The 23,595-nt window shown below is 39.6% G+C and overlaps 1 protein-coding gene across 2 annotated transcripts in view; it reads right to left on the reverse strand.

Annotated features, from left to right (window-relative positions):
- Stxbp6 (syntaxin binding protein 6) overlaps positions 1-23,595 on the reverse strand; it is a 275,222-nt gene that overhangs the window by 229,448 nt on the left and 22,179 nt on the right. The gene's annotated exons all lie outside the window — the stretch shown is intronic.

The following is a 23,595-nucleotide window of genomic DNA, read 5'->3' on the forward strand; positions in this document are numbered from 1 at the left end:
GTTGTGACCTGGGAAGATACAGAATGCTAAGGACATTTAAAAGAAAAAAAGAAGAAGTGCGAGAAGGAGGAGGAGAAGGTGGAGGAGGAGGAGAAGAGAAAGAGAGAGAGAGAGAAAGAAAGAAAAGAAGAAACAGAAAATGTACATGCGGATGAAAATTTGATATGGTAACCCTTTCTACAAACTGAAGATTCTGAAGAGAATGAGCAACCCTCCAGAGAGCTTGTATTCTAGTGGGTATTAACAATGTCAACACTAAAAGCATAGCTCTCATCTTCAACGGAATAAGAGCATTTTGAGTGACCATGGCTCGGAATCATAGATGTAGGTTATCCCAAATTTCATGTTTCAATGTGGAAGCAGTTTAAGTCGTAAAGCAAAGCAAGTTTGAATTACTTTGGTGTGTACTTCAGAAGGCAGTTACAGCAAGACATGAATAGCTTTTCTATAGGCTCATGATGTTATCTGACAATATTTCTTAGCTTTGGGTTGGTAAAATCCAATGTGACTGCTAAATCAATAGATTCCGAAGGATTTTAGCTATTGGTCATAGAATATTATTTCTGACACAGAGGTGAACAAGGAAGGGCTGTTCTGGGGGCCAAAGCTAACCCAAGATCAGTTAGCTAGCCTCTGAAACTGTTACATTCTAATCTTTTCACACTATGGAGATTCTAATTAATCAATATCTACAACACATATTCTTCTCAGGAGTTTTTATTCACAAGAATAACCAACAAGTTCACAAATCAATACAGTAGCTAAGAAGAAGCTGACTGGGCAAAGGGATAAAAAAAGCTACTGCCCTTCACTACTAACCATCAGTCTGTAAAAATCAAATAATGGAAGCCAAGATCTGCTCCCCAGTCTTAATGACTATTTCTGTTCTTAGCATATAGTTCTCCTTTTCAAAACTGAGGTAACAAATTCATCAGTGGACAGAAACTCTCCCATTCACTCACTTCCCCCCCCCCCATTCATTCAACATTTTCTGAGGAATTGCTACAGTCTGGGTTCTTTGTAAGATTTACAGATCACAAACAAGCTAGAAACATTCAAGGAAAAAGACCAGAAAAGGAGGTGAGCAACAAGATTAAATTAAGAATGAAAATTTTCTGTGCCACAGGAGTGAAGGGAGGTACAGTTTAATCCTTCAGAGACTGAAGACTTAATCCATCAGGAGAGACTCTATCAAATCGATCATTGAAATGTAATTAAAGAAGTTTATCAGGTCAGGTTACAAGGATTATACAGGCAGCTCCACTTCTGAAGGAACACCTTGGGAAGCTGTTGGCTCTGAGTGACCTCGTAGGTCATTTCCTGGCATTGTTTCCACCTGTGAGCTATCTGCACAACTGGTGTGTTCCAAGAGGTTGATGCAGGGACTACTCTATAGAAAAGTTTCTGAACAGAATCCACATACTTTAAAAAGTACAAGGAAAAGAAAGTGATCACAAGGAAAAGTGAAGTGTCAAACATGCTGTCTTTCTAGAATGTCAAAAGATACAAAGGATTATTTGATAGGGTGGAGGTGGAAGAAAACTCTTTAAAAAATCATTATCCTGTGGTATGTATGAGCCCCTAAGCTTATTTTCCATCACCAAATAAACCAATAAATAACTCATCTCCACTTGTGAAGAGGTTCACTGAAGAGGCAAAGGGTCAAATGGAGGTTAAAAATGAAAGCTTTGCAAGAATAAATTGTCTTGGTCTGTGCATATAGCAAAATACAAAATTTTTAAGTAAAACACGTTTTTTATTTCTCTTGCAAGTTAAGAGAATTTGGGAGACCGAGGCCTGTATCCTTTACTGCTCCTACAATCTTAAATGGATGTCATCACTGTGAGGTAAGCATAAGTCAGTCAGCCTTCCATGTTTGGATCCTGCTATTTTCTGCAACAATTGGCCCACTCAAAAGTCCATTGCTTTCTATTCACTGAGGATGTGGATCCTGGTGCATACCAAAGTAAACAGCATACACAACTGTTGGGGGTTGGTCTGGGGCTCTGCACTTTAATGCTAACTACTGGCTCCTGAAATCTGGTCCCTGCTTGGAAGAGCACTTTCTCTCCTTGTGTGAACCTTGCCTAAGAAATTACTCCTGTTTGTACCTGCAGCAGGGGAAAGGTGAGGTGGGAAGTGCTAAGGTTTGAGGACACAGAAGATCTTGGGAAGGGAGAAACAGGAAGTGGAAGAAGGAAGAAGAAAGCCATGATGGGTTAGGATGGAAGGAGCCATGTGGGCCAAGAGAAAGAACTGAGAATGGCATGGAAAGGGATTTTCCAGATGAAGAATAAGCAAATATTTATAAGATTATGGACAGAAGGTACCCCAGATGGAATGATTAAGGCAGATGGCATGGGGTGGACACTGGGAGATATGAGGTAGCATAGGTGAAATTATTTGCCCAGCCCAAGGTGATATAAGTCAATTATAAAATCTAGCAGGTGTCTGTGTTTTTATTTGATTGTGATAGCGGATTTGACAATACCACTGGTAATCATAGGGTTAATAAGAAACATTATTAGCCCAATACCTTTTCTCTACCATACACAAAACATTTAAAACAATTTCTCAGAAAGATAGATCAGAACTGAATTTAAACAAACAAATATGAAACACTGATTAATGGGAGAGTGAAGCTGATATATGAAATCATTAAGGTGGATGGGAGTGAGCCAAGAGCATCAAAACAAATAAAACAAAAAAGCAAATATTTTTATCACATAAACATCTTCCATATTCTCTCTCTCTCTCTCCTAACATGTCTACTGTACCGGCAAAGTGCAGGCCCCTGAGAGACAAATATGAACACCATGAAATGTGTCATGGGGGCGATAGGAATGTGCAATAATCACCAAACATATATGGCCAACTAGTATACACTTGTGGAGGAAGTTTCAGTTATATTTCTAAAAAAAAAAAAGAAAAAAAATCAAACTGGCACACCCAGTCCAAAAACAATTCTGCTCAGAAATATTTTTTTTGAGTTAATTATTGAATGAACAGGCAAAGATGCACACTCAAGAATGTGTCTCTACTTGATGGGCATTAGAAATACCGGCCTGGTGGTTCTCTTCCTCTGATATCCTAGTACTGTCTCTGCATAAATGCTGGCATTCCAGAAAAAAAAAAAACTTGTAACAAATATGAATTATTTATGTTTTTTCTTTTCCAGTGAAGCACATCATTGTGTACCTACTATGTGCCAAGTCTGTGCTAGCAATCTCACAGAGAAATAGGACAGCCACTGCATGTGATACTGTGACAATAAAGGCCTATTAAGGGAAAACTATTTCTTTCTGGCAGGAAAATGAAACCTCTAGCCTGAGTGGACACTTAGCTTTCCAGGTGGCTGGTCTATTAACTAGCTAAGGGACAAGTCCTCAGGAAGGTGGGTTCATCTAAAGCCATGCTGAATATATATCATGTTAATGACATAATCTATTTTTCTTGCCCAGAATTCCTCCCCTTAGCATAGATGCTTACATAACTCAATTACACTATATATTGTAGCATATACTATGGGATGCTTTTCTGAATTATTCTGAAAATGGCAAGTTTTCCCTTTTTCTCCTTCTTTCTATCCCCTTTCTAAACATGTCTTCCCTAACACTTAGGGCTTCAATCTTCTAAAGCTCCCCTTGTCTGTCATGTTGCCAACTTAAAACATGATGGCTCCCCCCCCCCCCCCCGCTCTTCTCTATCACCCTTCTCACAGGTTGACTGCCTTGTAGTTTTTCTTGCAAAATATAAGAAAATTGTCCTTGGGCTTCATTTTGAGTCCTCTCTTAATTTCTTCATTCATATGACTAAGGAGCCTAAAAGTGGACCCCCCCCCATGTCCCAGAACACATGGACAGGCCAAGCAGGGCCACACTGTCAGGATGCAGTGCAGGAGAGCACTGAGCTTGTGTGGAGGTTCTGCACAAGCTCTGCCATCACAAAAGCCACTGGCCTAAAGCCATCACAAGCCGTAACAAGCCATCCTGAGCCATCACAGGCCCTGCCATCACAAAACCCACTGGTTAATGCCATCACAAGCCCTGTCGTCACAAAAGCCACTGCAGTGCTTAACGCCAATGGCTCAGTTCCAGAAGAGCTGCATCCTTTTTATTCTTCTTATTACTTTTGACTTGTAACTAGTCACTCTTTGAAAGTCCTATGAAGTAAATGGCTTAGATTTCTGTGGTTACCTCCAAAACACCTGTGGAATGATGACTTTAAGATGCTGAAGAATCAATGTAAGACAGCCACAGAGTGCATTACTCCCTAGATAAACTACTTCTACTACACATCAGAACATGGTCTGATCATTCTCTACGTGTCTTTCTATAATACAGAAGCTTCCACGGGGTAAGACTCACTAACGTGCGCCAGCAGAGCTGAGAAGCTATGAAGAAAAAGAGCACAGGATTATAAATCAGGTATTTTTATTCACCAAATTAAGACAAATAACTTAGAACAAATTAAGGTTGTTAAGTCCCCTCCCTGACACAGTTCTGCAAAGGCTCAATGACTTAATTAATGTGAAGTCATTTGCTGTTTCCTGATGGCCTGGGTGCTTCTTAGCTGCACACTGTTTGACCCTCTGTGATATGAGAAATGGCTACACTACTTTTTACTATTCTAGTTCTAACCATCTATCTTAATCTTCTCAATGGTATATAAATATAAAGACCTCTTCTTTACTTTGTGATCTAGAGAAAGCAAGTTATTAAATGTAAAAGTCATGACAATACAGTGCAGAAAATGAAATGTTTCATCCTTTTGCTAAGCAATTAACTTAGAAACCACTTGGAAATTAGCCAAGATCAAAATGCTCAGAAACAAACAAGCTTGATTACAAAATCCAAGTCCTACAGATATCTATTCTGTCCAAGGCAAAATTTAGATGCTCTAATTTCTTAATGGAGCCTGAGAGAGAAAAAAAAAATCTGGTTTGATATACAACTGCTATGCTGAGCTTCCATTTTATTCTATTACATGTTATTAAATTACTGAGAAATTCATCTGAAAAACATAAAAAAAAACCAAAAACAAAAACAACTTCATAGCCAGATTTTAACAAGGGAAGACACAAGAGGAAAAACTAATAAAACACAAGAAGAAAAAAAAAAAAAGATTTCCAGGTGTTTCCAATGTCCCAGACCAGTACAAAACCTAAAGACAGTAACTTGGAGGAGCTGCTAACAGAGCAGGAACCTCACCTCATGGAAGAAAAGGCAATCAGCAGGGGAGTTGGGACTCCTCCGGAAAAACTAACTCCTTATGAGCATTTGCCCTCAGAATCCCAGCAGGAGTGCTGCTAACTGCCAGCCACTGACTGCACATCTATACAAAGCACATGGTAAACCAGTGATCAGTGCATGGTGAGCCTTTCTCCTAGATTAAGAGGTGAGGTTCCCTCATGTTTGTTAAATCAGCATTAAGGGTCTTCAACACAGCATGAGGCAAGATCAGTAGACACATGTATCCTATGGCTAAATTCAATCTCTACTGAGTAGGAAGAAGGGGGAGTCAGGAGGAATGGAGGTGGCAGATGTGGCAGGGTTTCACTAGTTGCCCAAGCTGGCTTGAACTTATTTTTTAGCCTAGGCAGGCCTTGAATTCATTTTATAGAAACTTATGATTTTCTTGTCCCAGCCACCCAGATGTTAATAACAGCAATTACTGGCCTACATCATCAATGGCTGCTTCTTGTAAGAACAGTAACTATTTCGTCTTACTGTGAGGACAGTATATTAGAGAAGATTTAGGGGACTCTATATAGGAAACGAGCCATGCAATAGGGAGAGAAAAGTGTTACTTCAGGAGACCTTGGTTCTCACTCAGTGATTCTGAAGAACCCGCTTCACATGTCTCAGCTAAAACTGAGTGGCCGAGAAGTAAGTCCTTGAACCAAGAAGAGTCAGTCCATCTACATTGCGGCATCACTTGGAAAAATAAGTCAGGCCAATCATGTTCTGAAATTACGCTGCAAGAAAACATAACTAATACCACCCATTGGCTGAAAACACATCAGATTAGTGTCATCCACCCACAGCTCAGCAGTGGGAGCTATGGGTTTGCTGGGAATCATGCTGCAGAGAAAGAGTGAGAGGAGACAATTATACACATGGACATTTTCAGACAAAGCTCACCTACAGACTGAAGACGGTGTAGCAGAGATATGCAGAGGGGCCGTGAAGTGGGAAGAAGAAGGAATTTTTTAAAAAATGACCCTTGGTTACATGTAACCAAATGAATCTAAGAGTCATGAACACTGAGTGGTACACAAGATAAAATCTGCAAGTGTGTATCTCATACTCACTTTACAGAAAGGCTTACAGGCTGCCCAAGTTAGTTCTTACAAGCCACTTTGAGAACACAGGTTAATATGACTGTGTAGTTTGTCATGATGAAGGGGTGAATATAATAAAATGTCAGCCAATGCAGAGTTTTAAACACACACAGTGCTTCCACTGTCTATCAGATATCAGCTTGCTTTCATCATCCCAAAAGGTGAGATAAATCCAGTCAAGAGGCATTTTAACGCAAGATGGCATTCGTACCTCATGTACGAGGAAACAAATCAATTCAACGTTGTAATTCTCACAAGCCCAAACCATAATGAATATGCTTTTAAATGAAAATGGTCTGCAGAGATGGCTCAGCAGTTAAGAGGATCGTTGCTCTTTCAGAGAACTGGGTTCAATTCCTAGAACCTCCTGACAGCTCACAATTATCTGTAATTCCAGTTTCAGTGGGTCTAAGCCCTCTTTATCCTCCAGACCTGAGGCAGACACAATGCACAGACATGTGGACAAACAAATGCATAAAATAAAAAAAAATGTTTTTATTTAATTTTTTCATACAGTAATACGATATATTTTATCATATTCTTTTCTCTCCCCCAACTCCTCCCATCTCTTCCCACCTTCCTAAACACTCAACTTCATGTTCCTACTCTTTCAAAAGTCAAAGAACGGGAAAAATAACAAAAAATTTCAAAATGAACAAGCAAAAGTAAGAAAAATCAACATGATAAAAATATATCAAAACACTCACATCCACATCCACACATATGCATGCACACACAAACAGACACACACACACACACACACAGCAACATGGAACGAAAAATCTTTGGTGGCACTCATTGGTTTGCACATTCTTCCTCTTGGTGTTTCTCACCGAGTCACAGCATGTGATTCTCTGCACCACAGCACAGCGTCACCACTCTGCCAGGCACACTAGAGATTTTCATTTCACATTCTAGAAGTCTCTGCTTGAATCACCCTCATATCTTCCCAGGAGGCTACCCTGACTTAGGTCTCCAGCTTGTCACAGAGATGCCCACACTCTCAAGTTTCTCTTTTCTCTACAGGCCTTCTGTTCTCTCGCCCTTGCTCTCCTCAGGTCTGATCTCAACCCTCACAACTCTCTGTGCCCCCTCTCCTACCTTGTTCCCTTTCTTCAGCCATTACTGCTATCTGTTCTATCTCCCCTTCTGAGTAAGGTTTATGCATCCACACTTGAGTCCTCCTTATTACTTATCTTCTTTTGGTCTGTGCCTCATACTATGCTCACCTTGTACTGTATGGCTAAAAGCCACTTATAAGTCAGTACATACCATGTGTGTCTTTCTGGGTCTGGGTTACCAGACTCAGGATGATCTTTTTGAGTTCAATCTGCAGCAAAGACCATAGAGACTGAAGAGGACATCCTCTAATTAGACTAGTCTTCTAGTAAAGGAAGGAGAACACCAACCCACCTGCAAAAACATCAACCCCAAAGTCACCCTGCCTATGAGACATGCAGAGAAAAAGATAGAACAGATAAAGCAGAGATTGAGGGAATGCCCAACCAATGCGTGGCCCAACCAAACACCCACCCTATCAGAGAGTGCCAACCCCCAACACTATGAAAGATACTCTGCTAAGGTTGCAGACAGGAGCCTGTCAGAGTTGTCCTCTGAGAGGCTCTACCCAGCAGTGCCTCAAAAACAGGTGCTGAGTCTCACAGCCAAGCATTGGTTAATGTGTAGGGACTCTGGTGAAAAAGTGGGAGGAAAGAGATAAGAATCTGGAGGTGACAGGAGCTCCACAAGGAGACCAACTAACCAGGGCCCAAAGGAGCTTGCTCAGATTGAAGCATCAACCAAGGACCATGCACAAACTGGAACTGGGCCTGGGCCCACTACAAAGATGTGGCAGATGAAAAGCTTAGGCCTCACGTGGGTCCTCTTAATAAGTGAAGTGGGGACTGTATGGAACACATACTCACTTGCCAGATTTTTGATCACTTTCTCCTGGCAGAACTATCTTGCCAGAGCACACGGGAAGAGGACATGCTGAGATATGATGCAACTTGATTAGCTGGGGTGATGGGAAAGAGAGCTCCTCTTTTCTAAGAAAAAGGAGAGGGGGAGGGTGGGGCTGAGAGGGAAAAAGGAAATGGGCTGCAGAGATGTAAAGTAAATAAAATAAATGAGAAAAAAAATACCTGCTAACTCTACCTCTGCTGGATGGTTTTGTCCTCTTGATACAAGCTGAAGTCATTTGGGAAGAGGGAAGGTCTTTTTTTCTCAACTGAGAAAATGCTCCCACAGGATTGGCCTGTTGGCAAGTCTCTAGTGTATTTTCTTAATTGGTTATTGATTTGGGAGGGCCTAGCCACTGTGGTGATGCCATGTTGGTACTGGTGGTGGCCCTGAGTGTTAAGAAAGCAGGCTGTGCAAGCCATGGGAGGCAAGCCTGCAAGCAGAGTTCATTCATGGTCTTTGCTTCAGTTCCTGCCTCCAGGTTCCTGCCTTGACTTGACTTCCCTTAGGGATAGACTGTTACCTACAACAGTAAGATAAACATTTTCCTCCCCACGGTGCTTTTGTTCATGGTGTGTTATCACACAATTGCAGTTCAAAGACACTACCCAAACAGTGTCACCAACTCAGCACCAAGTGTTCCAATGCCTCAGGCTATGGAGGACATGAACGTATCTCACTCAATCCAACACCATACTTTTCAGTCTATTTTTGATGAAGTACATTAATACCAGCCATAAAAATACCTAGGTTCGTGTGTGTATGTGTGTGTGTGTGTGTGTGTGTGTGTGTGTGTGTACATTACATGTATGGTATGTGTGTAAGTGTAAGTGTACCAGAGCACACATTTAGAGGTCAAACCTGAGTGCTGGCCCAGGCCTTCTGCTTTTTTTGGAGATAGGCAAACTTTGTTCACCATGGTGTATGCAAGGCTAGCTGGCCCACAGGCATTCAGAGAGTCTCCTATCTCTCCTTCACATCTCACCACAGCAGCACCACAGTTATACACCATGATCCTGAACCCAGATTTTATACAGGTTAGAATTTTATTGTCTTTCCTGGCCATTTATCAAACTTTTTTTCTGAGCAAATGCTGTAATATTTTGTGATTCAAAGTCTTTAGAAAACTGGTTAATTATTTAACTTCTTTCCTTGATCTTTTGATAGTAACAAGACTTTGCAGAAATCAGTGGTTGGAACATACCCTCATACATTATTTTCAGATAATTATGTTAAGACTCGTTGGGATAGGTCAAAATAGAGAGCAGAAGAGTAGATCACCAGCTTTATAGATTGAAAGTCATTGGCATTTTCTACTCTCACCTCTTATTTTCTGCTTTGAGAACAGACCAATTCCTGGCTCTGTTTTCTTCATACCAGCACCAAATTACTTGGTAAACTTGCAAATGTCAACCTCATATAATATTCCTATACCTAAACTTTTGGGTCTCATTTCATTTGTAGTCACTAAAAAATTCATTCAAAACATTTTCAAACTCACATCTGGTTTGAATTTCAATCAAATACTGGTCATTTCATTTTTAGGAGTAGAAGAGAGGGGTTGGGGACATAGAGACACAGCTCCAGAACCTACAGGACACATGAACCAATGCAAACTGTCTTCTTGAAAAGTGATAACCAGGAGAATGAAAGTGACAAATAGAGGCTGCAATTAGTGAAAAAGCTCCAGAGACAGCGTCACACAGCCTTTGTTTGTTTTTCTGCCTCACTTTCCTTATCCATAGAGCAAGAATGACATTAACATCAACATCATGAGATTGTGTTAAGAGTGAAAGGTATGCTTTATATAAAATGTTGGAGCAACACTCAGAGTATACAGCTACTAAGTTGTTACCTACTGTAATTTTCTCTTTTATGTAAGGAAGTCCAAACCCATTCAGACACAGTAAGGAAACCAAGAAGAAATGAACAAGATATGCAAGGGTGAAAACATCAAGATGGCAGGCACAAGGCAGAGAAATACTTTGAATATAATGAGAAATGGCATTGCTTATAAATTCTGCAGTCAGACCTAGGATAAAATGACAACAGGCTCAAACTCAGGCAGCGCTCATGGTGAAGGAAGCCGCGTCAGCACAAGCTTGGCAACAGAAGATTGCCATCTTCTGACATGAAAGAATGGCCCCGTCCTGCTAGAATGGGTTACATCCTGGTACACTCCTGAATCCCCAGGGATGCTTAAAAAAACCTCAACAGAACTCTTGATGGGAACCTTCCACCTGTCAACTCTGAGGCAGGAGTGCAACAACTCCCTCTTTAGTTACTGCACTTGCTCCCACTTTTAAGCAAAATTTCCTGTAGGAGACAGGTACTACAGAGAAAAAGGAAAAAACAAAGGGCCAGAAATCTATTCCTCCAGTCCAGTCTCTTGCAGATTAGGACATTGAGACACAGAAGGGAATAATGATTTATATCAATTATTATATAAAATATATGAATGTATTATTTTATATTTATCTTTAAACATTTATTATATAATATATATTGTTAAAGGAAACAGTTTATCTAAAATATCTAGGTATCACGTATTCATTTAGATAGTTTCTGTAGCTGCTTTATTATTCTCTTCTGCTTCTAATTCTCTCTCCACAAACCAAAGTAATCCTTAATGCTCCTGAGTTCTGCCAAATACTCACGAATATCTCTGTTCATCTTCATTTTCTTGAGTTCACAGACTAAAGCATAAGTTCCTTTGCTCTTGGATTAAGTCCAAATAACATTAGCATGTTTCTTTAGTATTTGTTAACTATTAATGTGTGTGGGTGTGCACGCATGATGTATTTGTGTGAGCACATGTACAGTGTTTTGTATGTGTAGTTCTGAGGACATGGATCCAACTCAGGTCACCAGATTCATACCGCCCTCACTTTTGCCTGCTAACCATTGATTGGCCCATTATACAATTTGTATTACCAACCCAGAGCCCAACTAGTAGAAACAATGCACATATATTTCTAAATATTTAAAATTCTTTACACAGTAAAAGCAATATAAAATGGATAATGAAAAAAAAGTCATAATAAGAACCAATCTTCATAGATAATTGTTAGCAAGCATATTGTAAAATTTTCTAAACTGCTCTCTATGAATATGTAATTCACGTAGACAGAAAAATTTTCCGGGGTATGTTAGGAAGAACCACAATTAGCTTTACCTTAACTTTGTGCATAACATGTATGCAGGTGTACATATGTAAAAATAGACGTTTATTTGCAAATAAAGGAGAATTTCTCATTTTTAAGTAGTATGTTATTTATACAAATGTCACTTTATTTAACTATTTTTCTTCTATTACTGTATATTCATATATATCAGCTTTTCAGTGATAAAAATGCAAGACAACTACTGTGTATCTATATAAATGTTTATGTAAAAATTGATACATAATTTAAATGTTGATAAATATGACCAATCATCATAATAGTACTTTTTTTCCCATTGGAAGGTAGTTTTTCCAGATAAAGTTTCTCTGGCTTGCCTTTGCTGTCCTGGAACTAGTTTTGTGGACCAGGCTGGTCTGGAACTCACAGAGCTCCACCTGCCTCTGACTCCTGAGTGCTGGGATTAAAGGTGTGCACCACCATCTCCTGACATAGTATAAATTTTAATTAACCTCCAACACTGGTGTATGCAATTGCTCTTTTCCAGTTCAATAATTTTTAGTCTTTCTAATTTTTGCTAATCTGATAAGTGAAAGATGACCTGGTATTAAAAATTTTATTTCTTCGGTTATAAGAAGGTGATGATCTTAGTTTTCCAGAAAGAAGAAAGGGGTTCTTTAAAATAAAATAGCTTTTCAAAAAATGTCCAAATTGTTTACTCCTATGCATAACTTAGAGATTTAAAAAAATAAGGGCAAAGTCTTCTTATTTAGTTACTGGGCTGAAGATCACATAAACTTTAGATATAAAGAAAAAGTGTTCATTGGTTGCTATATAAACCCTAATTCTAGCTCATCTATAGGAAAACCAAAGTGTGCGTTAACTGAGTTCTGTCATTTCAGGAGGACAGGGGAGTAGGCACAGGCTGATCTGTGGCAGAGGACTCTGAAAATGACCAAGGCTCAGCTAAGCCACTTTGGCCCATTTGTTGAGACTCACACATTTCTACAAATCAACCTGTAATTACCAGGCAGCTACTGTAGGCTTGGCAGCCACTTAGAGACATAAATGTTGCTGAGATCTTGGCCCTGACATTGAAGAGTTGCTCTTTTTTTCTGTGAAAAACAAAAACACGTTTGGAGATAGTATTACTTTTACCACATAGAAATGCTTCAAAGAATTGTCTTAAAAACACCAATGTTGCCTGTAATATTTAACAGGTTAAAAGGCTCAATTTAAGCCATTTCCTAAAATGGCGTAAACAGTACTGACTGTGGAGCCTACGCAGCTTTTTAGCCTTAGTTATAAATGCTTCTTGCTCTCACAGTAGTGAACATAAACCCCTTTTTAGTTAATTATTACTTGGAAGAAGGTTGGTTATTTTTATAATTGATACAGAGCCAGAATGCTCTGTAATGAAGGATTGTGGTTAGCCTGGTGTGTCAGGGGTGGTGATCTTAGGCTTCTTTGCAGTCTACACAGCACATTATTTCTGGAGAAGGCACCAGTCATCAAAAGCAGAGGCAGAGAGATACATACTCAGATATTGTGACAGAAAAAGAGCCTCTGCCTTCACAATTCTCCCTAGGAGTCTAAATCATAAAATGTGAACTGAAGGGGTCTAGATCCTCGCAACCATACCTGAGTTTATACTAATAACGTGATGCTTTCCAAGTCCTTGGGTGGTTTCAAGATAGGGTTGGTGCACAGAGTTCCCAGGACATGTTTAGAGGGCTAGAGCTTTCAGCTCCATGCTCCAGAATTCCTTATTTCTGTTGCTACATTTTTCTTTCCAGCACTTTCCTTCCACGTTTTCTTCCAACTTTCATCTCCTTCCTTATGCCACCCATTTGTCCTTGCATGTTGTCTACTCTGTCCACTAGAGCCCTTAATAGATCAGTCTTTCAAATTCTTATTTGATAACCCCAACAGCTACATCAGGACATAAGCTGGTTTTGTGTTGTTACTTTTTCCTTCCTGTGAGGTTTTTTTTTTCTTCCCATTTGGCATATCTTTTGTGGGGGGAGGGGGTTGAGACAGGGTTTCTCTGTGTAGTCTTGGCTGTCCTGGATTCACTTTGTAGGCCAGGCTGGCCTTGAACTTGCAATGATCCACCTGCCTCTCCCTGTCCAAATGCTGGGATTCCAGGCACAGGCACCACCAAGCCCAGCTCATTTGGTATATCTTATAGTTTGTTTTCTTGAATGTGATATGTGTTAATAGGAGGTAATTATACCTCTAGTATAACGATTTATTTTTCTTCGTAATAAAAACAGAGGGTAGCACTATCTTCTATAACATATTATACTCCTGAATTTATCTATGCTTATTCTTTTTTTTTCTCATAGTTATTTCAGTGAAGACAAAATGTTACATCTCTTCTACAATAAAGACGATCTTCAACAATGAAGACACTGAGTGACATTATCTTCTACAATAAAGTATATTCTTAAACTTACACATGATTATTCCATTTAAATATGTACCTTCTGCTGGGTCTGTGCTCTAAAGTGTGCATGTACAAGAAGCAGACCAGCTTTGCAGAAGAGAGGGTATGGCCATTTCTTTGACAGTGTTTGCAAAGCCAGAATTCAGTGGCATGGCATTTTCTAACATGACTTAAACTTCAGAATACCTAAGCCTTTCTGTCGGTCATGGGAGCTCACTGTCTCATCTGAGCAGACTCTGTGTGGTCATTCCCTATCTTTCTCACTGTATTAATGATGTGATGGCAACCTGGAGGTGTAACTTTAGGGTCATCTACTTTCAGGAAATAGTTTTAGAGAGTAACCTCTTGCTGTATCAATATGCTTGGCTAAAAGTGATTTTGTAATGTACATAGACTATTGGGGTTCTCTTTTAACCGTAACAGATAGCAGAGTTCAACAAGTCAACACTGAAATACTCATCTTTCTGATTTCTGTCAAGAAACCAGAGACATGAAAATGATCTTCTGCTTCACTGTTGTATGGGGAAAGATCCTTAAACTTACAAAAGAAACAAGAACAGGATCAAATGAAAAGGTCTGGCCAGTTTCTTTAACATCATCTCTCATCTGGAGTGGAAAGGAAGGTAAAATGCTAAGCATGTGCATGATAGCTCCACTGCTGCATAGAGGAACAGAGGTGCTCGAGAGGCTGATCCCAACTACAAAGAAAAAGAGAGCAGCTCTTCCTGGAAGACGCCCACTCTCCTCCTTTACTGTCTTAAGCCTGTTAAATTACCACTGGGTTCGATTACCACAATTAAAATGTGCTGTTCAGAAGAAGCATAACAAGCCCCCAAGGGAAGGACTTCAGCTATAATTCTATTAAGGAAAGAGGCCTAATTATGGATGTGCGTGAGCCCTTCTCAGAGAATTTTCAAGAACCACCAGTGCATCCCACTAGACCTAAGATACAAACCACACTACCAGGCAGGAAAATATGTTTGTTTGCTTTTTAAATTGGACAGTGGACAATATAGTACATGTAGCATGAGATGATTCTCTGCCAAGCAAAGCAATGTGGCCAAGAGTCGTCTAAGACATGCACCTAGTACCATGTGCTGGGTCAGATGAAGACATGTTTACCAGGAACTGGACACATGGCTCAGCGGTTAAGAGCAGTTGGTACTCTTGCAGGAGACACTGGTTCAGTTCCCAGTACCTATATGGTGGTTCACAACCACCTAGAACTCCAGTTCTAGGGGATCTGATGCCTTTTCCTGACCTCAGTGGGTACCATACTCACATGTGGTATACAGACGTACACGCAAACCCATACCATAAAGTAAATATTGAAAAAAGAAGCCATTGACCACACTCACATAGAATACACTTAGCATGTCATCACTCCTTTCTTCAGCCTCATGCTTGGTGAGTCCTGTCAGCAACCAAGGCCAGGTCAGTGTCACAGAGCAAATGACAAGACAAAACATCACACAAGTCTAAGGACATCATTTTAAACGTGGAAAGACAAGTACACAAAGCACGAAACTAGCACAAGAAGGTCCACCAGTGGAAGAAAAGTAAGTAAACAGTTGGTGTGGCCATTGCTTCCTCAGCCACACATAAAATACAGTGCCGGAAAGGATGAGAGGACAACATAAAGATAGCTGAGGTCTGGCACCTACTCCTAAAGAATAACTGTGCCATCTCAGGGTCTCAGGGGAAAGGAAACAAGTTGACAGTAATAAGTCAGTCATAAGTCAGTGGGGGGCATAAGTGTAAACTGAAACAAGCTAAAGGAGAAGAAAGCGGCAGATCTTTGAATTATCACTGGCCATCTAGAGAGATGTCAAATCAAAGAACACAAAAGTCTGCTGAAATCCCTACTGGCTAGGATTTCTGCAGACTGCATAGGCTAGGGCCCCCCTCTCTCCATTCTTACTCTTCGCAGTCTCGGCAAAGTCACAACTGATTCTTCTTAGCTCAATGGAGTTCAAGAAGAAAAGGGCTCTTGATCACCCTGCTCCTGGGAACATCACACCCACATCATGGCCACAGGAAAGGGAAAGGCAGCGCTGAGTGGATTGTTTCATAAACTCTGTGCTTGAACACCTAACCTAACATAAATAGGGGACAAACTTAATCAAATTAGGAGAAACTAACTGAACTAACTGAACTAAGGTATCACTTAGCTCCTAATAAATCACTTATTGTTTTAGTAATTTGAACTAAGTGTTTATTGCCCCTAGCTGAAGTTCACACTTGTTAGTACTGTTATCTCTTTAGAGGTGGGACCAATGTTCCTATAATTTCTAGACTCCATCCTAGAACCCAGTGTAAGGTAAACAATAGAATGATTGAATGAAAGGAGGGAAATCAAGCATCAGTTTACATTCCTTGGAATCTCCATATGCCTGTGGGTGACAGAGTTAGAAGAGCATGAAGCAGAGATATAATCGATGTTGGGTGTAGCACACAGGCTCACACAGCCTAAGCCCACACTAATCTCTCTCTTGCAAGGCACTGTTTCACTCATGCTGAAATAATTAGCTAGCTTCAGTGACCTGGCATGAAGGTCAGTTACTGAAATGCAATCTTTGCTTCTCTCACTGACCATACAGCACCACAGTCTTAGTTACGAAAAAGAAGTCACTCCTAAAATAAACCCAAAAATGTCTAATTTCTCTGCTCGTAAGACATGTGTGGGAAGAAGATGTTTCTCTTTCTCACATGGAACCACAGATTCAGGCTGATGATTACATTGTCTGTATCATGAATGCTTACTCAGTCTTATGGCTGCATAGAACTGCAAAAGAGGCCATGCACTCTAGCTGTGGCTTCAGGAAACACTGGATTTGAGTGAGCCATTCAGTCTGTTACTGCACTTCACAGCTTTTCTCTCCACTTTGAAGCTTTTCCTGGCTGTGCATGTGCATGCATGTGTGTACGTGTTCATGTATGTATACTTATGCTTTTGTATAGCAAGCATTGATCATGACTGTATAAATGCCTGAGACTTTAATAAAAATACAGTTGATACTCTGCTTCTAAAGGAAAGAGAAAAATCCGGAATTGAGACCTAGACTAAAAACCTGTATAATAAAATCTGATTACAGTAAGAGTATCCTTAAGGATGTTATCAGGTCCACATGTACAACATACTCATGAGGGGTGCGTGACCCAGCTCTTGTTAGTGAGGTATAACATGTCTCTCATAAAGGACAGCAAAGCGGCAAGTCTTGTCTTGAAGCCTCACATGATTGCATTTCTACTGAAGATCTATTGAATCTTAGGCGCAACACTTTTCAAAACCCATTGCATCTTGTCTTGGCACTTTCCAACAGTGGAAAGTAGTTTTCTTCAGAGCTATATTTCACAAAGAAAGAATATTTCTCTTCAGAGGTATTTTACATATCAAACAATGAGTAAAATTAACACAACTAAAATGTGGATACCAGGCAACTAGCTAAACACCCCTAGATTCATTAGCTACATATATGGGCATCCCAACATACCCAATTTAAACTTGTGCCTGTGCAACATGAAGGATCAGCTTATGTCACAGGCTTTAACCATCTCTCATGTTAAACTATAGGTGTGGAATGGTCTCCCATGAATATACTAGCCTAGACATTCTTGACATGAGATTTACTTTGCTCTTCCTCATAGTGCCTTTTGTATCTACCACCATCTATTAAACATGTACTGAATAAGCACAGCCACTGGATTTGTATTATTAGTAACTTCTTTACATGTATCCATGAGAAGGCTGTTAATCTAGAAGGCAAACACTTACTGCCTGAGTCACTCTGTAGACAACTTTGCTAATTATAGGTGTGAAGTAAATGCTCTGACTGTGATAGTGAGAACAGCAGGAGTCACTCTGAAAGCATAAACATCCACAGCATGGGAAGGGAAGGGCTATGCTGCGTCATGCCTGTCGGTCTAACGAGAAACCATAACCAGTGCAAGACAGCAAGTCCATTCCTTGCCACCTCAACACAATGCCCATGCCCTTCTCTGTTGTGACGTTCTAGCTCATACTGTACATCAGTTTCCTCTAGTAGAAGCTATGTATGGGAAGATGTTTGTGTCCTTGTTATACAGTACTGAAAACCTTGCTTGGTACATTACAAGTACTCAGTGAACTTTTTGGAAGGTGTGTATAAAACTGGTAAGATTATCTGGATTCTTTCTGCACATCTGAAGACAATAGACACAGAGAAGTGACCTCAAACCATTCCAGCATCTTTCACTCCCTTGAACAACTCAGAAGAATAAAGCTGCTTTTTGTACCTCAAGCAGGGTTTCCAGAAACCCAGGTTATTGTCCTGATGCCCTGACAGAAATCAAGAATGGACAGAATCTCGGGACAGCACACATTTTTGGTAGCTTTTCACCTAACAAGACCCACAAGCACAGGTGTAGCCCACTTCGAGTCCTCCCCAGGAGTCCTACCTGGGACCTCTCTAGACTTCTCTGGGCCCATTCCAGCACCCACCACATGAAGCCAGAGAGAAAGATGGGAAACTCCTTTACATTATGAATAAATCTGTCTGAGTCCCACATAGACAGATATCTCAGATATTAGACCTAACCCTACACATGGTCAGTATTCAGAGTTTATTTAAAGAAAATAAAAGTTGCCCCAGTAAAAGCTCAGCTTCCCCTAACTGACCATGAACTTGATAAAGAAAATTACTCTGGACTGTTCCAGAGTCATGGGATGTTATTATTCACAAGCTGTTGTTTGTGGAGCTTTCTCTTTGTTAGTTTTTTGGCATATGAAGAAGAGTATCTTTTGCCAACAATGATCATATTTACTCACTCTTCTGTTGTCTCTCAAATATGGTTAAGCAATTCTCCCAAAATAGTGAGTAAGTAAATGCTACAGCTTTATAATCTATTACACAAAACACTTTGCACATGTCAAGTTTTTGTATATACATAACACTTTAAATTTCTAGTAGTCCTTAGAATAGTAAACATTACTATCTAATAATTCATAAAATAGCTTTTAATTATCAAAAAAGCTATTCTAAATTCCTCTTTTATACTCTTCATTTTCTAGCTTTTCTTCTAATATCTTTGATCACAAGGTTTGTCTCGAGTCTCATCAGTTATCTTCCCCACCAGCCAGCCTGTGCATACTGTGCACTAAACCCACAGATGGTGTGGAAGGTCCCAAGACTAACACACAACCTCCATCAGGAGTTCATGGACTCAAAAGAAAAACATAAAAACTAGCCTGGATGACAGGTAGCATCATTTCTCAGTAATCTATGGTGACTAGCTTCAGAAGTAGCACACAAGCACACAACTTCATAAGTGTATACAAGACATAAAGTTAAGACAGGCAGCAAATGAAATTTAAAGTAGAAATAGCTTTTTTTTTTGGGGGGGGGGGGGGGCGGGGGGTATTAAGACCGGGTTTCTCTGTATAGTTCTGGCTCTCCTGGAACTTACTCTGTATACCAGACTAGCCTGGAACTCACAGAGATTCGCCTGCCTCTGCCTGCCAAGGCTTGCAGCACCACGCCTGGCTGAAGTTGAGAATCCTTACTACTTCAATGTTTTCTGTCCTAAAATTTAAACATACAGCTTCAGATTTTATTTAATTTCATAGGAACTTTCCCCTGTAAATCTCATTTGTTTATGTTGTTAAATGCTACCTTACAGGAATGAACTCTGAGTATCTGAGAGGATAGCTTTTTTTTTTTTTTCAAAACATTCTATGAGTGTAGGAATATTAAATAAAATATTTAAAATGAAACAAACTAGAAGACTGCATTCTAAAGCCAGGTGTAGCGATACACACTTGTAATGTCAGTTCTCAGGGGACTGAGGCAAGAGAATTGTCTAGAATTTGAGGACAGCTTGAACCACACAGTAAACACCCCACAGTCTGTGCTAGTGTGCTGACCCTCTCCTAAGAGGCTCAGATTTGCTACCAACTGGTTCCTGTTACTGGATCACAAACACACTCTCCTCATACCCAATGAGATCTCCCAAAGATGTATATTTAGAACTGAGTCACAATGCAACCAAGGCATACATGAACATGCCATGCAGGACATACTGCCAACTCTGAGAAACAGGGAGGGTATGAAAGGAACTGCAGCTCCCACCTCTGCTCATTCCCTTTTTCTAGAAAGAGCAGTGCTCTCCAGAAGGAAATGTTATCCACCCTCTGACAGAGTACAAGCTGCTGGGCAAGGTTTTACATAGTAGTCATCCAGAGGTCTAAAGGCAGGGCAGGAGGGGCACCATGCATTTGAGGCCAGCCTGGACTACACAGCAAGACCCTGTCTTCAAATAACATCAAATGTACAAACCAATGTTCTTCAGTATGTTCAAAGAATCATACAACTATCACGGCAAGTCATTTTTAGAACATTTTCTGCTCTTCATTTGCAGTTTCTCACCTACCACAAGTTCCATGGGAGAACCTAAGCCAGCTGCTTGTTAACTCTGAAATTCCTCAAGACAGCCATTTCCTGTTTCAGAAACACACTTGGACACACATGCCTCCGTCCCGTGGGAATCACTAACATAGCAGATCCCACCTCAAGATATAATACTGGAATTCTGTACTCATCCCATATGGAATCTCAACCAAGGCAGTTATGAAAAGCTGTTAATTATGGCTCACTTTATAATGGAGTCTCCCACTTGAAAACAGACTTCTGAATTAACTCAAAACTTTCTCTAAGAAACAAGCAAGAACAAAAAGAACAAAAACAAACACAAAAACCCTGCTCTTCAATGTTTTAATAAAACTCTAGGAATCCTACTCAGCAACTAAAATTAGTTTCAACTTTCTATTTGCCAGGACTTGTTATTCTCTGTTCTTCAGAAAAATGCAAATTTTAAATCTTAGTTCAAATTGCTTAGGAATACTCAATACAAAAAGAAGTTTCACATATATTTATAACTTTTTTCTTTCTTTCTTCCTTTTTTGTTTTATTGCGACAGGGTTTCTCTGTGTACCCCTGGCTGTCCTGTTGACCAGGTTGGGCCTCCAACTCAGAGACAGATCAACCTGTGTTTGCTTCCTAATTGCTGTGATTAAGGTTTAAAGGTGTGTGTCACCACCGGCTGGCCACTTTTTTTTTTTTTTTTTTTTAATGAAGCATTAACGACCATTAGTCCGACTTTATAGTTAAGACTGCATGTCATGGGGAAAAACACACACACATAATTCCTTTCCTTCCAGAACTTTCAGGATCTAATAAAGAAGTAGAACTTAATCAAACAGAATACTAATCTGTAGAAAGTTGAGGCCATTTTCCTTCCTCACATAAAGTGCTCCAAATTCCTGGCATTCCACAGCTAAGTTATAGCTTTATAAAGGCACCAATCATCACATACCACATGTTCTCCATTTGGAGATGGGTCTGTTCAACAAATTTGGTATGAAATTTAAGTATGTATGTTTAAGTATTTCCTGTTTAATTGAGGTGGCTGCACTTCTGGGACGTGTACAGACTCATAAAGCCCTGCCAGGTCTTCTGGTTTCTGTTCTGAACATGGAAACTGCCCCCTGACCCTGGAAAACAGAAATGAATATTCACTAGCCAAGATAAGCTACTGTTAGTGAGACAGTACACAAAACCTAGGAGATTTTAGCGTCCACATTTTAGAGACATGGAGTGCTGGGCAAGTGAGAGGCCAGTAGTTAAATCATTCCTTTTGGGCTTTCAGAATCTCGGGATATTTTCTTACAAAGTTTTGGTCAATTAACTGCAAAATTCAAAAATAAAGTAGGTATAATCACCACAGGTGAGCAGCCAGTTGGATCCTGGGTTCAGAATTGAGTGGAGAATCCATTACTAAATTGCAAGACCAGTGCAAGATTTTCGGTGGTTGCCTAAAGTCTTCAGACATGAACAGAAAGGAGCTTCTGCTACAGTTTCAATTTCCTGCTGATTAGAAAAACTGATTATTGAGAACTTTGTTTTTTATCATCCCAGAAGCTTCAGCACATGCCCCTCATTCTATATGTTTTCCTTTTGTGAGTGACATAATATTTAAGGAAAGGAGTATCTAATTTTATTCAGTGTCCCTTAAAAAGGTTCATGTGTAGCAAAGTTGGCAGTGTTTAAAGCTTCTCAACTTTATCATAAACTTTGGGACAATGGTGATCCTATTTCATGAGGAGGAAAAAAACAATGCAGTTCATAAATGTGTAGGTCTAACTTCAAATAAAAAATAAAGCTCTTATGAAGATAGGTATGGCAACAGACTGCTGATGCAGAGGGACTGTAAATTTGAGAACAGCCTGAACTACAGGCTATTTTGTTCAAAAACAAAACAAAAGAACACACTGAAAAAAACAAAGCCAAAACAAATTATCCCAGTAGACTAGAAAACTGAATTATAAAAAAAACAAAACAAAACAAAACAAAAAAAAAACGACCTTTGTTTTGTTTGGGGGACAGAGATGAAAGCCATTATCTTATCCTTTTCAAAACTAAGGAGAACTGTTTAAAAACAAGAAGTAGATTTGGAAAATCTAGACCCAGAGATTGTCTCAGGTTCTTCTGCACCTTCCGTCTCAGCACATGAAGCCCAGGCAGAGGGCTTAATGAAGGAGGAGCTTAGAGTCCTTGCCTGACTGCTTCCATATTAGGGTCCCTGCAATGCTTGCTTCCAAATACAGGCTTTCTCTACTCACCTCCCTCCCTCTGCTTCTTCCATCGGATCAAGAAAAAAGAAATTTAGTTTCTTGCCAAGACTGAACACCTGATAACATTCTTTTCGAGACGATGCACCACATATCTAGAAATGAGCTTTATTTATTTATTTTTTAGAGAAAATTTTTTTCTAGGTAAAGGTTCTTAAGATGTACTCAATAGCTTTGAATCACATTATTCTACTTAGGAACATACCATACTCTCCATTAAAAAAGAAAATTATTAGAAATTTAGCATGAAGGACTGTTATGTTTTTCATGTTTCTAATTAAACTTATTTAGAATGAACAGGGCCTTACTTTTTTTTTTAATTCTGAAACTAAATAAACAAGAAAAGAAAATAAATCTGAAACTGCCACTCTTCCTGTAACTGAAATACACTGCAGAGGCTGCCCGCAATGAAGAAAAAAATTAAAATGACTCATTAAATGGCAGTTTGGTTTGGTTACAGAGTGAGCTTTGGGCCAGATTGCCAAAGCCAAATTGTTGATTTGTATTTATTAGACGTATGTTGACCTTGGAAAACTGAAAGCCTTCATGGGTTCCTCACCCACACCATAAAGACAAAGAGGTATAATGTGGGTGTTGTGGTGATGGGGTTTGAAAAGAGCTTGGCACGCATGTTCATCTACTGTTATGCTCCACCGTGCTTTGAAGCCCTTCTTGTTTACTGTTTCTCTTTCTAACCTAAGAAGTAAAATTTTACAAAGTCCTAATCATTTAGCTTTATCAGTAAATGCTATTTAAACCTCAACACTTCTGTTTTCCTTCACTGTAAAAACTATTCTTTCTCTGGAAAAAAAATAGAATGTTTGTTAGATTCTAGTTTGCTTTTCCTAGCCCATGAATGGCTTCTGTTTCCCAGCTTTTTGAATCTAGGATATCATAATCACACCATTTCTGACATCCTAAGAAATTTTAAGAATTAGGGCTCTAACCTCCAAAATCCTTTGTTTGGGGATATCTTTTCTAATTACACTAAATTACTAATTATGTACTATTATATTATATTATATTATATTATATTATATTATATTATATTATA

This window comes from Psammomys obesus, unplaced genomic scaffold, assembly GCF_907164565.1.
Source record: "Psammomys obesus unplaced genomic scaffold, mPsaObe1.curated_primary_1811, whole genome shotgun sequence".
NCBI lineage: Eukaryota > Metazoa > Chordata > Mammalia > Rodentia > Muridae > Psammomys > Psammomys obesus.